The sequence below is a fragment of the Leucopleurus acutus genome, assembly GCF_964270905.1.
Source record: "Leucopleurus acutus genome assembly, chromosome: 19".
Lineage (NCBI taxonomy): Eukaryota > Metazoa > Chordata > Mammalia > Artiodactyla > Delphinidae > Leucopleurus > Leucopleurus acutus.
Window position 1 is genome coordinate 22,083,559 of NC_139161.1, and position 15,097 is coordinate 22,098,655.

The 15,097-nt window shown below is 43.2% G+C and overlaps 1 long non-coding RNA gene across 1 annotated transcript; it reads right to left on the minus strand.

The window, feature by feature from the left end:
• Window positions 1-520: 520 nt before the first annotated feature.
• Window positions 521-14,834, minus strand: LOC309975504. Its single transcript, XR_014326949.1, has 3 exons — window positions 14,634-14,834; window positions 3,810-3,896; window positions 521-2,780 (listed from the first exon to the last, which is right to left on the minus strand). It is a non-coding gene; the product is annotated as an uncharacterized lncRNA (long non-coding RNA).
• Between the last annotated feature and the right edge of the window lie 263 nt (window positions 14,835-15,097).

Here is a 15,097-nt window from a genome sequence, read left to right on the forward strand (position 1 = left end):
GGCCCAGACTAGGGAGGGACTTAGGTCACGTTGAAGATTCTAAACTTTAGCTAAATGACAATGGGAAACCATCAGTTTCCTTATCTGTAAAGTGAGAAATAATAATCTCAGAGTTACCAGGAAACAAAATGAGAAGAATGCAAGTGAAAGGTCTTGTAAGTTATAAAGCATGATAGGAATATTACTAACATTATGATAGTAGTAGTAGTAATAAGCAGTGCTGCTTTCTTAAGTAACAGAGGTAACAGTTCAAATCTCCTAAGAGGGAATATGAAATTTTTTTTTTTTTCTTTCTGACCGTGCCATGCAGCTTGCAGGATCTTAGTTCCCGGACCAGGGATCAAACCCGTGCCCCCTCCAGTGGAAGTGAGGAGTCTTAACTACTGGACCGCCAGGGAAGTCCCTGAAATAGTCTATAACATATAAAACTCTTACTGAAAGGAACTGATGGAAAGGTCAGAAGTTTATTGCAGTTGAAACTTCCAGTGTGAGGTTCACGAAGCCAGGCACGAGCTGAGCTGTTTGGAGCAGGGTCATGCCATTTATGGCCACATGTATGTCTCAACTCCGCACTGACTCTTCAATGCCACTTCCAGGAAAGATCAGTGTTCTGCCTCCTTCTCAAACCCACCAGAGCACAACGGCTGACACATTCTTTCCCCTTCATTTCTTCCAGCCACAGCTGGGGCCCAGCATCTCCTAGGTCAGCTTTTATAGAAGCTGTTCCCAAAACATTACACTCTTCTGAGCTCTTCACGACAAGATAATTATCCCAGTTAGCACCTGCATTACATTTTAGGAGAAATTCAACACCTTTCCAAATCTGTGATGTTTTATTCTACAGCGGTTCTGTGAAGTAGGCACAAATGAATCTCACAGAAATGATGCGAAATTGGGGGCCCTCCCCTCCTGTCTGACCGGCACAGATATGCTACCAGGAGAACTTAATGGTTCATTTTAGGCCATTTCCTCTCTGCCTGCAACACATTAAACTTTACCCAAGGACAGAAGGGCAGAGCTTGTGCAGGTGCAGGCATTTGATTTAGGCCCCATTAACCTCTTCCCAGCCCTGGCCAAACAAACCAGACACAATTCTTCCCCAGAGCTCACTACCTACCATAAATGCTCCACAGTACCACACACCAGAGGTTGCAAACTTGTATTTTGTCTTTGATTTACACAATGCCTTTTAAATCTTTTTGAAAATTTAAATGCCAGCTTTAAAAAATCATGGTATTTCACACAGAAATCCAGATTTTCAGCTTTTCTTTTTTTAAAAAAAATTTTATTGGAGTATAGTTGACTTATAATGTTGTGTTAGTTTCAGGTGTATCTAGTTTTTCTTGAAAAATCGTAAGATCTGACATCAATGTCTGGAGCTGAGTACAGACTTATGACCAGCACACTCTACCACAGTCCCCACTCTGACTAGATCCTTTATGAAGGTCCCATGACAGGCCCAGAATATCTGAGTTTGTGCACCCACCCCTGTACAGACCACGTACCATGAATACCGAATCCCTCCTTTGTGACCCTTTCATATGCACAGGGCGTACTCTGTTTGAATGCAACTTTGGGAATGCTCTGGAGACCTTTATGTAGATGAGAAAACAAGCCTTGGCCACTCCAGTCCATCTCTGGTGGATCTTAATTATTTGCAGCTATTTCCCGAGGGTAAAGGTAAAAAGCTTTATTCTATCAAACTTCTCATAGGCCACTCCTTTCTGCTGTCTCCTCTGTTCCATTCTGACCCCTTTGTTCATTCATTAGAAATTCAGAACTTTTTTTTTTTAATACTTATGAAGGTGCTGGGACAGTGGCCTCAAATCATTTTTGGAATGAGATGGAGAACTTAAAAGATGCATTACTGGGGCTTCCCTGGTGGCGCAGTGGTTGAGAATCTGCCTGCCAATGCAGGGGACACGGGTTCGAGCCCTGGTCTGGGAAGATCCCACATGCCGCGGAGCAACTAGGCCCGTGAGCCACAACTACTGAGCCTGCGCGTCTGGAGCCTGTGCTCCGCAACAAGAGAGGCCACGACAGTGAGAGGCCCGTGCACCGAGATGAAGAGTGGCACCCGCTCGCCGCAACTAGAGAAAGCCCTCGCACAGAAACGAAGACCAAACACAGCTGAAAATAAATAAATAAATAAATAAATATTTAAAAAAATGCATTACTGGAATCCCACTTCCAAGTATATATCCAAAAGGACTGAAAGCAATATCTCAAAGAGATACGTGTATACCCATGCTCAGAGCAGCATTATTCCTAATAGCTAAAAGGTGGAAGCAACCTAAGTGTCCGTTGATGGAAGAACGGATCAACAAAATGTGCTACAATGTAATACTGTTCAGCCTTAAGGGAGGAAATGTATCAACCTCGAGAACATATGCTAAGTGAAACGAGCCAATCACAAAGAGACACATACTGTGTGATTCCACTTACAGAAGGTATCTAGAGCACTCAAATTCACAGACAGAAAGTAGAATGGTGGTTGCCAGGGGCAGGGGTGAGGGGAAAGTAGAGAGTTGTTCAATGGATATAAAGTTTCAGTTTTGCAAGATGAGTAAGTTCTAGAGATTTGTTACACAACCATGTGACTATACTTAACACTACTGAACTATACACTTAAAAATGGTTGATGGTAATTTTTTTTAACCAGTTTTTTAAAAAGTATTTTAATGTGTCACTGGGTGTCAGGAGACCTGAGTTCTGCTAGAGGCTCCAATGCTGACTTGTGCGACCTTCGGCAAGGCACTCTCTGGAACGCAGGTCGTCGTCTGCAAAATGGGACGGTAGAAGAGAGAATACTGAAAACACCAACCTCAGTATGGGGCAGACGGATGTGACAGTGTGTGTGAGCAACGGAAGGCTCTGCAAGTATTAGATGTGGCCATCAACTCAAACTGTGGTCTCTTGTGGTGACTTAAAATTAGATTAAAAAAAAAAAATCGAAGGTCTGTGTCAAGTGCCAGAACCTTACAGACAAGAGCCTGCCCTCAAACTGCTCACTAGTGGAAAAAAACTAGAAAAAAATTTACAATATAATGTGTCACACGTCAGCCTAACATATGCCAGATTCAAATACATAGCACTTAACTTCCCTATTTAATGGGATGAAGGCTGGGTATACACTACATGTTGTTTGGGTAAATCAAAAGTCTCAAATTAGTTAGAACACAAGTTTAAAGCTTGATAATCTTTTCAAGGTGTTTAGTCTAAAAAAGAAAAAAAATGTGTGTGTGTATTGCTTAGACTCATTTTTTACTGATATTTTAATTCAACAATTAATTTAATCTATTAATATATTAATTTACTAATTGAATTTAATTAACTCAACTCCCATTTAAAGAAAAGCAGCCCTGGGTAGTTGGAACAAAGAGCACTCCTGCTGGCTGGAATGCAGTCTACAAAGGAAAGCCCACAAGTGCTGGGGTTGGTGGAGATCAACATCCATACTCCGCTGACACAATTACGCCTCCATAACTATTATCCACAGCCAAGCTAGTCTACTATCATTAAGCTTTGTTTCTTTCTCAGTTTTTTAAAACATTTTTTCCTGGAGTTAATCATTAATTCAAAACAAAAATTTTTTTTTTTGGCTTAGTTTTCCATGTCCCTATAATGAATTTATTCTCCACCATCACCAGAAGTGTAAATTTTTCCTCTATTCATTCCATCTGATTTCTTGGAGACGTCCCTTCTGTCCTCCTGCCCCAGTCCAGATTACTCTCAAAGGCCTGCAGCCAGGTTATGTCACCCTGGGATTTCCTTTCATCATCATCTTGAAGATTCTCTTCATTTCTCACCTCTGTTGAATATCCTGTTTCCAGGATCACGTCTTCCTGTTTCTTGATTTATTCTTGTTTTGGTGTACCACATCCTCCAGACGTTTCCTAAGAAAGGGTACATGGGTAGGAAGTAAAATTTTTTAAGATTTCACGCATCTGAAAATATGCTTACTTTACTGAATTCACAATTTGGCTAATTCATAAAGTTAGAGGTCATAAATAATTCGAAAGCATTCCTCCACCATCTTCCAGCATGGCTGATGGGAAGCATGGTACCATTCTGACGGCTGTTCCTTTGAACGTTAACTTTTTCTCTCAGAATTTTTTAGTAACCTTCCTCTACTTACTCAATGACCTGAAATTTCTGATTTTTTTCCCATCCATTATGTTGGGCACTCAGTGGGCTTCTCATTCTGGAGATGTAGGCCATTTAGTTTTGACTTGATTTCTTGAATTATTCCTTCAATGCTGCTTTCCCTCCACTTTTCTCTATTTCTCTGTAACTCCTCTTAGTTGAATGTTAATCCTCCTGGGCTACTTCTAGCTTTTAAAAATCTTTTCATGCCAATTTTCCAGGTTATTTTTTGGGGGAGGGCCAGGCTGCGCAGCCTGTGGAATCTTAGTTTCCCAACCAGGGATCGAACCCAGGCCCTTGGCAGTGAAAGTGCAGTCCTAACCACTGGACCGCCAGGGAATTCCCCAGTGTTTTTTTTAAAAACAGGATATTTTCTCAACTTTATCTTCCAACCCTTTGATTGAAGTTATTGGTTATCATATTAAGATCTGTTTTATTCTTTTAATATACATACCCTTCTGTTCTTATTTCTTGGATGTAACATCTCCATATCTAAGAATATTTATCATCCTTTTATAAATTTATTTTTATTTATTTACTTTGGCTGTGCTGGGTCTTCGCTGTGGCACATGGGCTTTTCATTATGGTGTGTGGGCTAAGTTGCGGTATCTGGGATCTTAGTTCCCCGACCAGGGATCGAACCCGGGCCCCCTGCATTGGGAATGTGGAGTCTTAGCCACTGGACCACCAGGGAAGTACCTATCTTTTTTTTTTTTTTTTTAATATTTATTTTTGGCTGCACCGGGTCTTAGTTGCAGCATGCAAACTCTTAGTTGTGGCATGCATGTGGGATCTAGTTCCCTGACCAGGGATTGAACCCGGGCCCCCTGCATTGGGAGCTCAGAGTCTTAGCCACTGGACCACCAGGGAAGTCCCCTATCATCTTTTTAAATTATACTTTGTTTTGTTCTGGTCTCTGTGCTGTTTCTGTATCCTCTAAGTTCCTTTGTTCTTGTTTGTTTGTTTGGTCTTTGTCTTTCATGTTAGAGATTTTCTTCAACTACCTGGTAATCTCTGACAGTCCATTCATGTTTAAGACTGAGGCACTAAAGTTTTCTGGAAGCTCTGTGTTCTGAGACAGGGCTTTGCAGTTGGGCATTACTATAGTGAGTTGACTTTCACTTGGGACTCTCAGCTCTTAGTGGGTTGAATAGCGTCCCCCCCAAAAGATATATCCACATCCTAATCCCCATAATCTGTGAATGTGACCTTATTTGGAAAAAGGGTCTTTGCAAATGTAACTAAGTTAAGGATTTTGAGATAAGACCACCCTGGATTATCTGGGTGGGCCCCAAACCCAATAACAAGTGTCTATAAGAGATAACACAGAGGAGAGACAGAGAGAAGAGGAGAAAGTTATGTGAAGATGGAGGCAGATTGGAGTGATGCTGCTACATGCCAAGGAACACCTGGAGCCACCAGAAGCTGGAAAAGGCAAAGAAATGCTCCCTAGAGCCTCCAGAGGGGACGCGGCCCTGCTGACATGTTTTCAGACTTGATTGATTTCAGACTTTTGACTTCCAGAACTGAGAGAGAATAAATTTATTTTGTTTTAAGCTACCAAGATTTTGGTAATTTGTTATAACAGCCCTAGGAGACTAATACAGTGTCTATAGGTATTTCTTCTTGAGCTGGTCAGTTTTCCCAAAGGATCCTCCAATCTACTGACTGTAGGGTAATATCCTGGCTAGGAGAATCTTAGGGCCAAGTGTGACAAGGGGGCCAGGTCGCACCATCTGTTATGTAGGCTTGTTTCAGCTATGCTTAGCATCCCAGAGTTCAGATTCTTTCTAGATTAGATTAACCTTTCTTTCTTTCTTTTTTTTTTTAAATAAATTTATTTATTTCTGGCTACACTGGGTCTTCATTTATGCACGTGGGCTTTCTCTAGTTGTGGCGAGCAGGGGCTACTCTTTGTTGTGGTGCACGGGCTTCTCATTGCGGTGGCTTCTCTTGTTGTGGAGCACCGGCTCTAGGTATGCAGGCTTCAGTAGTTGTGGCACGCGGCCTCAGTAGTTGTGTTGCATGGGCTTAATTGCTCTGCGGCATGTGGGATCTTCCTGGACCAGGGCTCGAACCTGTGTCCTCTGCATTGGTGGATTCTTAACCACTGCGCCACCAGGGAAGTCCCTAGATTAACCTTTCAACAAGGTGTATTAATCGTGTTTTAAAAAACTTTCTGTATTTGACATCTTGGGGCTTTGCTAGCCCTGGACAGACTGGCCCTCCCAACACTAGCCAATTCTTAGAGATAGTAAACCATTCTCCTGCCAGTGCACCTTTTATATATAAACAACCGATCCAAAACCCTTACTCCAACCACCTACTTTATCAGGCTCTCACAATTAGAGTCACTATTCCTCTGCCCTCATCACCCCAGGGCCAGATACCAGACAACTAGAGATAGTCCCTGTGCCCCAATGTCCACTGAAATTATTAAACTAGCCAATCCTAAGCCTGCTTACCCAGCTTCACCTGTTCCTTCCTGTGGAAACCAAAATAAAGGCTGTGGCCAAGTTGTATATCCATACAATGGAATACAACAAAAAGGAATGAACTATTGCTATGTGCAACAATGCTGATGAATCTCAAAAAAAAAAAAAAAACACTGAGCAAAAGAAGCTAGGCACAAAAGAGTATATGCTGCATGATTTATTTATAGAATTCTTTTTTTTTTTAATTTTTTGGCCACGCCGAGCAGCATGTGGGATCTTAGTTCCCTGACCAGGGATCAAACTTGTGCCCCCTGCATTGGAAGCATGGAGTCTTAACTACTGGACCACCAGGGAAGTCCCTAGAATCCTTTAAAAATGCAAAAGAAAGATGGCAGAAAGCAGACTGTGGTTGTAAGATGGAGGGTTGACTGCAAAGGGGCATAAGCTGTGGTACTGGTAAACTGGTTCTAAAAAAAATTTTTTTTTTTTTTTTTTTTGTGGTACGCGGGCCTCTCACTGTCGTGGCCTCTCCCGTTGCGGAGCACAGGCTACGGACACGCAGGCTCAGCGGCCATGGCTCACGGGCCTAGCCGCTCCGCAGCATGTGGGATCTTCCCAGACCGGGGCACAAACCCATGTCCCCTGCATCGGCAGGCGGACTCTCAACCACTGCGCCACCAGGGAAGCCCCCATACTAATTTTTAACACAACCTGACAATGAGTTGAACCAATTTAAAATTCTTGAAAGTACATTTTTTTTGGGGGGGGGGTGACAAAAATGTTACATAATAATACTTCAATTTTCATTTAAAATTGAACTACGTTGAGAAGTATGCCAATAATCCAGTGGTGGATATAATTTGGGATTACAGGTGATTTCTGCTTAACTCTTCATGCTTTTCAAACTTCTCCAGTGAGAAGCATGTATTACTTTGATAATTAGAAAAAGAACAAAGGAAGAAAATAAAGGAGGATTGAATAAATGAAAGGAGAAAACGGCTGAGGGTGTTTGGTCTGTCTCCAGACTCTGTGACAAACACAGAACCGGGCCGGGGTAAGACTAGACAATCTGCTCCACTTCCTTCACATCTCTTGGAGGCCCTCCTAACTCAGGATCCAGGAAGCTTTTATCTCTATATTCTTGCCTTTTTTCTTCTTCTTCTTCCTTCTCTCTATGTCCCCAGTACTGAGTCCGTTTCTGCTTTGGGGTGGGGGGGATACAGTGTTTTAAAAAACCACCTATTGGGACTTCCCTGGCAGTCCGGTGGTTAAGACTCCGCGCTTCCAATGCAGGGGGCAAGGATTCGATCCCGTGTCGGGTAACTAAGATCCCACATACCATGCAGCATGCCCCCGGTACCCCAGCCAAAATAAAATCACCTATTTTCAGATAATAGTTTATAGAGGCTTGGTTGTGCCAGGTGCTGCAGGGCCCTTGCCCTTGAGCTTGCAAATCATTCTCCAGACTTTCTCCCTACTCCTTTCCCTTGATTTTTAAAAACTAATTTTTTAAATATATTTTTTGATCAAAAAAGTAATACTTGTTCGCTGAAGAAAACTTGGAACACACAGAGAAGAATAAAAAATGAATATAGGGCTTCCCTGGTGGCGCAGTGGTTGGGGGTCCGCCTGCCGGTACGGGGGGTGCGGGTTCGTGCCCCGGTCCAGGGGGATCCCACGTGCCGTGGAGCGGCTGGGCCCGTGAGCCGTGGCCGCTGGGCCTGTGCGTCCGGAGCCTGTGCTCCGCGACAGGACGGGCCGCGGCAGCGAGAGGCCCGCGTACAGCAAAAAAAAAATAATAATAATAATATAAAAATCATCTGTAATCCTACCACCCAGAGACAGCCGTTATTAACATTTGGTTTATACATTCCCAGTCTTTTCCCTATTCATGAATACACAGGTATAATACATGCTTCCCTTCTTTGAACCAAACAGGACATCTATGTGCAATCTGCAAAACTTTTTGAGGTATACCATACAGTCAGTGCAAAAAATGCATGACTCTTAGGTGTACCTCTTGATGAATTTTCCACATAAATACCTACAATATTTTAACTTATTTTCTGTACTTCGCAATCTACTATGAACATCTCCCACACGATTAAATTATCTTCTACAGCATAATTTTTTTTTTTGCAGTACGCGGGCCTCTCACTGCTGTGGCCTCTCCTGCCATGGAGCACAGGCTCCGGACGTACAGGCTCAGCGGCCATGGCTCACGGGCCTAGCCGCTCCGCGGCATGTGGGATCTTCCCAGACCCGGGCACGAACCCATGTCCCCTGCATCGGCAGGCGGACTCTCAACCACTGCGCCACCAGGGAAGCCCTACTGCATAATTTTTAATGGCTAACTACAATTATAGTAGTCCATCATACTAATGTATTGTAACTTATTTAACCAATCCATCACTGTTAGGTATTTGGATTGTTTTCAGTTGTTAACCACTGCAGTAGTTTCCTGTCACTACTATAACAAATTACTACAATCTTAGTGCTTTGAGCAACACAAATTTATTCTCTTACAGTTCTGAAAGAAGTCTAAAATGGGTCAGCAGAACTGTGTTCCTTCTGGAAGCCCTAAGGCAGAATCTGTTCCTTGCCTCTTCCAGCTTCCAGAGGCTGCCAACATTCCCTGGCTCATGGCTCCACATCACTCAGGCTTTTACCTCTTGTCATCACATCTCCTTTTCTGACTCTTATCCTCCTGTCTCCTTCTAAGGACCTTTGTGACTACACTGGGTCCACCCAGACAATCCAGGATAATCTCCCCATCGCAAAATCCTTAATTTAACCACAGCTGCAAAGTCCCTTTTGCCAGGTAAAGTAACATATTCTTGGGTTCCAGGGATTAGCACATGGACATCTTTTGGGGAACATTATTCAGACCACCATAGCTATGAACAGTCCACTCTCCCACTTCTTTTTCTACCTCTGCTCTTCCTTCTTTTCTCCCTCTCACTTTTAGTGCCTACTAGTTTGTAACCCCATTTCCAGTTCCAAAATCTTTTCCTTTTCTTTCTCTCTTTATAGAATGTTAAGACATAATTTATCCTTGGGAGCTCAGTGACTGTTTCTGATCTATTGACTTCTAACTTCTTCTTTCCCAAGCACCAGCCTTTCTCCCAAATCCCAATCAAGAATGTACAGTTTCTGGGAATTCCCTGGTGGTCCACTGGTTAGGACCCAGAGCTTCCACTGCCGGGGGCCCGGGTTCAATCCCTGGTCAGGGAACTAAGATCCATTAAGCTGGACGGCCCAGCCAAAAAAAAAAAAAAAAAAAGTACAGTTTCCCTTAATTGTCCCCTTATGACATGAAAGACTAAATGTTTCTAAAACTGGATACACACGACCCCTCCCCTAACCTCTACCCCACCTTCCTACACCAACTCAGCTCCTACACATGATCTTGTTTTTAAAATGATTACTCTCAAAAATACTCAAGGCTGGAGACCTAGGACTCACCTTTCATTCTTCTCTCTCCTTTGTCTCTAATCAGCCGCTAAATCCCATCAATTATTTTGTGACTTAGCATTCCTCTAATACTCACCTAATATCTTGGCTGTTGCTAGAGTGTGTAATCAGAGAATTTTCTCCCCATCCAAACCATACTGGTTGTATGGGGGTGGATTATCCTCTCCTCCAGGAAGCCCTCTTTGACTGCCCCTTCCTGGGATACCATCTCCCCCTTCTAGAGAAAAAACCCATAATTAAGTGTCCACTATGTGCTCAGCTTTTCAACCATCTTAAAATTTAATCTTTAAAGTATGGTTTTAATGTTTACAAATGAGGAAACTGAGAAGCTAAGTAACTTATGCAAAGTAACAGAGCTAGTAGATGGCAGAACTTGAACCCCAGCCTGACCAACTCCAATGCCAAGCTTTTTGCCTCTATTCCACATGACCTCCCTGGAGTTAATGCCCATGGTTTAAAACTTGCCTGTTCATTAAAATCACCTGGCAGAGGGACTTCCCTGGCGGTCCAGTGGTTAAGACTTCACCTTCCAGTGCAGGGGGTGTGGGTTTGATCCCTGGTCGGAGAGCTAAGATCCCACGTGCCTTGTGACCAAAAACCCAAAACATAAAACAGAAGCAATATTGTAACAAATTCAATAAAGACTTTAAAAATGGTCCACATCAAAAAAAAAAAAAAAACCCTTAAATAAATAAATAAATAAAATCACCTGGGGGACTGATTCTGAAGCCCCACACCAGAGCTACTAAGATTCTCTGAAGGTGGAGCCCAAAAATCTATTTTTAAAAATTTCTATACTCATCATATGACATATTTTATTATTTATTACTAATTAGTATGCTTAAAATACATGCTTTATTCCACCAACTAGGGGAGGAAGTACTGTCCTATTCATCTTTGTGACCCATCCAGTGCCTTTATAGAACAGGCACTCAAAAATATCTGTTGGTTATTTAAATGCTAAATAAACTATGAGGTATACTGTGAGCTACACTGTAGTAAGAGTTCAGAGGATAATAACAATAATAACAGCTAGCACTTACTGAACCCCCATCATATGCCAGGCCCTCACTGTTCTAAGAAATTTACATGTATTAACTTCTTAGGACTTTGCAATAATCCTACAAGGCAAGATCAGGACACAATTTGCAGGGCCCCTTGTTCAAAAATTATTAAGAATTTCAACATGGTGACAGCAGAGCATTAAACCAAGTGAGGGGCCAGCATTTCTAAGCACCTGTGTGACTGTATAGGTCTCACACCTATAAGCCAACCCTGGCTAAAACTATTATCTCCATTTTACAGATGAGGAAACTGAGACACAAAGATATCAAATAAGCATTCCCAGTATCACACTGTTAGTAAGTGAAGATATAAATGTGCACTACCTTAGTTGTAGAAGGCTTCATTGCAAACTCTATATTTACAAAGTTCTCCAGTCCTTCAAGGTTCAGCTCAAAACCCCCTTGTCTACTAAGTACTCTCACGAGTCAGGAAAAAAATCTCTCCTCCTCCTCTGATATTTTAGCTCCATGACAGCATTTGGTTTGAAACTTTCTTATGGACTTTATCACATCCCCATGTTATACCTGACATAACCTGGGAGGTGGGGGGTACATCTAATAAATTCATGTAGTTGAATGAATGAACAAAGAAACAAACTTGTGCATGACCTGAAGACTGGGAGAGATGAGGAGGGAACCTAGGCAGGGGACAGGCCTAGGATAGTGCTGAGCACTTATGCAGGATGAAATTATATGACCGGCTTGATTGGACCAATGGTACACATGGGCCCTAGTGTGGATAACACTGGAAAAGACGGTGAAGTTTTACAAAGCTAGACCATCACTTCTCACGGGACATAAGGACGAGTTGCATGTACCCCTCTGAGGTCAGCCAGCTTTGCTCAGGAGGAAAAGGCATCAGGTCATAGAGTGATTGCTTCTCCCCTCGCAGCCAGTCTCCTCACACATAAGCACCATGGGTTAGTGGGGGGACTGAGCTGGAGAATGCCATCTGATCTCATCCATTCACCAATTCATTGTTTAACAGATACTGGTGAACAACTCCCGTCATAAGACACTTGCACCGAGCACTTTCCCAACTCCCATTCATGCTCAGATCACCCAATGGTATGGCAGAGATTCTCCCATTTCACAAGACTAAGACGTTAAGTAACTTGCTCAGGATCAGACAGCAAGAAGTGGCAGAGTAAGACTGAAATCCACTTTCTCTCTTTAATTTCAGAATTTGTTCATTGGACATGAATATTCCTGTTATAGAGAATAGCATATTAAAACCCATGGACTCCATACACAGCTCAAGAAATACAACCTGAAGCCCCTGTGTACCTCTCCACATTCACTAAACCACATGGCCTCCAATTCCTCCTACTTGGGAAACACTGCAAATGGCATCACCATCCGGAAATCTAGCAGGCACCAGTGACACCTCCCTCTCTTTCCAATCAATTACCAAGTTCAATACCTATCTCTATTTCCACTATTCCTTCTACCTTTCTCCTTTCTACAAGTATCAGCTCATATCTGGATTATTGCAATGGCCTAACTGGTTTCCTTGCATCTGCTCCTCTCTTTCCAGTCTTAATCTTCACATTGCAACCAAAGACCTTTTTAAAACCTTTGAGTAGCTGCCCTCTGGTCTTAGGATATAGACAAAAGCATTGGCATGTGAGGCTCTCACATGGTCTTTCCCTTACTCAACACTCTAGCTTTGTCTCAATCCCTTGTTCCCTGTATTTTGGGTGTGCCGGCTTTCTTGCAGTTTCTTATAATCTCTGAGCTCCCTCCCACCACAGGGCCTTTGCACATGTTTGTTCTTCCCTTCTCCACCTGAATTAACTCTTCCTTTCTCAAGTACGCTTTCCTTGAGCCTCCTGGCTGGGTCATTCTTTGGTATCTCTCACTTTTACAACTTTACATCTGTTTGTGAGATTAATTGATTAAAGTCTTTCTTCCCTAATAGGCCAAGGGCCAAGAACCACTCGCTTCGTACAAAATACATGCTAAATAGATAACAGCCAATGTATATACAACATATACAAGATGCCAGGCAGTGTTAGCTCTTAACATGTATCAACTCACTAAGACCTCCTAAAAGTTTTGTATGAGGCAGGTACAATTATTAGCCCCACTTTACATAAAGCAAAGAAAATCACACAAGCTTAGAAGTGACAGAGTTGGGTTATGAACTCAGGCAGTCAGTTTCTGGAATCTGAATGCTAAGCACTCACATTATCGCGCCCAGTAGCATCTGCTGAATGCATGACAGTGTTGGCTGGTTTTGATAGGGACTACAAAGCACCTATCTTAGCTCAACTAAAAAATCATTTCAGTTGGCTGTGGTAAGGACCTTATGTTTGACTGGAACTTTGCTGCAAAACATTTATCTTCCCAGCATTTTATTCCAGCTACTTTAAAAATCCATTTCCCCTCACTGGTAGTATCATGACTGATGTTGAGCTGATAAAAGGACAGGAGAAACTTGGCTTGGAGTGAAACAGAACTGCGGATCATTTGTAGTATGGGTAATACTCATAAAGACAATACAAAGATTTTGATGGACGTCATCCCAATCTTCATTGATTCCTAATAAAGTTACACACACAGGGCAGTTCTTCATCAGCTGATAGATGAAGCAAAAGGCTGAGATTAAAAGGACTGCTAAGCCACAGGAAATCAAATAGTCACAGGTAGGGTAAGGAACGGTGTCCCCACACTTCCAGCTTTAGAACTCCAGATATTTCTGGCAGAGAAAGATCTCGTCTTCCTTTAAGGAATAAAGGTAGCTGGCCAACCTTTCCTAATTCTTTTTTTGTGTGTGCGCTGCGTGGCTTGTGGAATATCAGTTCCCCAGCCAGGGGTTGAACCCAGGCCACGGCAGTGAAAGCACGGAATCCTAACCACTAGACCACCAGGAAACTTCCTAACTCTTGGTTGGAACTTCTCAACAAGGACAGAGTTGCTCTTAGGTTTTCCCAGTATGGCTAGAGTAGGGCAATTCTTCCACAAGCTGAAGCTATATGGCAAAGAGCTCTGTAAGCTAGCTGCATCCAATTAACCCTAGATCAATATGGTGAAAATGTAACAATTCTGGAAATTCTTCACCTGGAGCCCCTGTACCAATGTAAGGGGAAGTCAAGAAACTGTACGCACATTTTCTTTATGTTCATTTTGCTAAGAAAATCTTTCCTTAGTTTCTTTGAGGGCTTACAACTAAAAAGGCTAAGAACCACGATTCTTTATGCCTGTACACACATTCTTTCTGGTTCACGGTTGCGCCTTTATAAAAGTGCCACGTTCGCAAGATGAAACATTTCTATTCTTTCAAGTACCTAATAGCTATGAATGGGAGTGTAAGAGAAATCCAACTGTCCAAACCACATAAGTTAGACCTTATAACAGCACAGGCCTCAAATTATAAATAGGTCTAAAGTAACTGTATTAGCATTCACCTCCTTGGAGGAGATGCGTGTAAGGCCAAGAGCAGTCAGGAGCGCTTGAGTCCAGTCCCAGTAAGGCCACTAACCGGCTGAGTAACCTTGGACAAGGTGCATACCCTCTCTCGGCTTCAGTTTCCACATCTGCAAATTGGAAGTTGAACCGCATGGTCTTCAAGGTCCTTCCCAGCCGAAAACCTGGTACCAAGTAGGCCTAGCCATTAAAGCAGCTTCCTGTCGGCGCTGGGCAGGGTTTTAACGGTCCCCCCCCTCCCCCGCTCGAGCCCGCGAAACCCTCTTCAACACGCCCCTCGGAGTGACTGCGCTTTCCCAACCGCAGCCCGGACACGGCTCCGCCCCTTCCCGGGGGCGTCCCGTCGTGCACTGCGCCGGGCTTCTAAAGCAGTGGGGCACCTCCCGCCTTTCCGAGGCCCCGACCCCAAACTCCTCTCCCCAGTTTTTTAGGGTGCCCTATCCTATCAACGTCTAGTATCCCAGCCAATCAAGCAGGCCCGGAGTCTTACCTTCTGTCCACCCTCCTCCCAGAGCTCAGACGGCCTCAGCTCACGGCCTTTACCAGGCC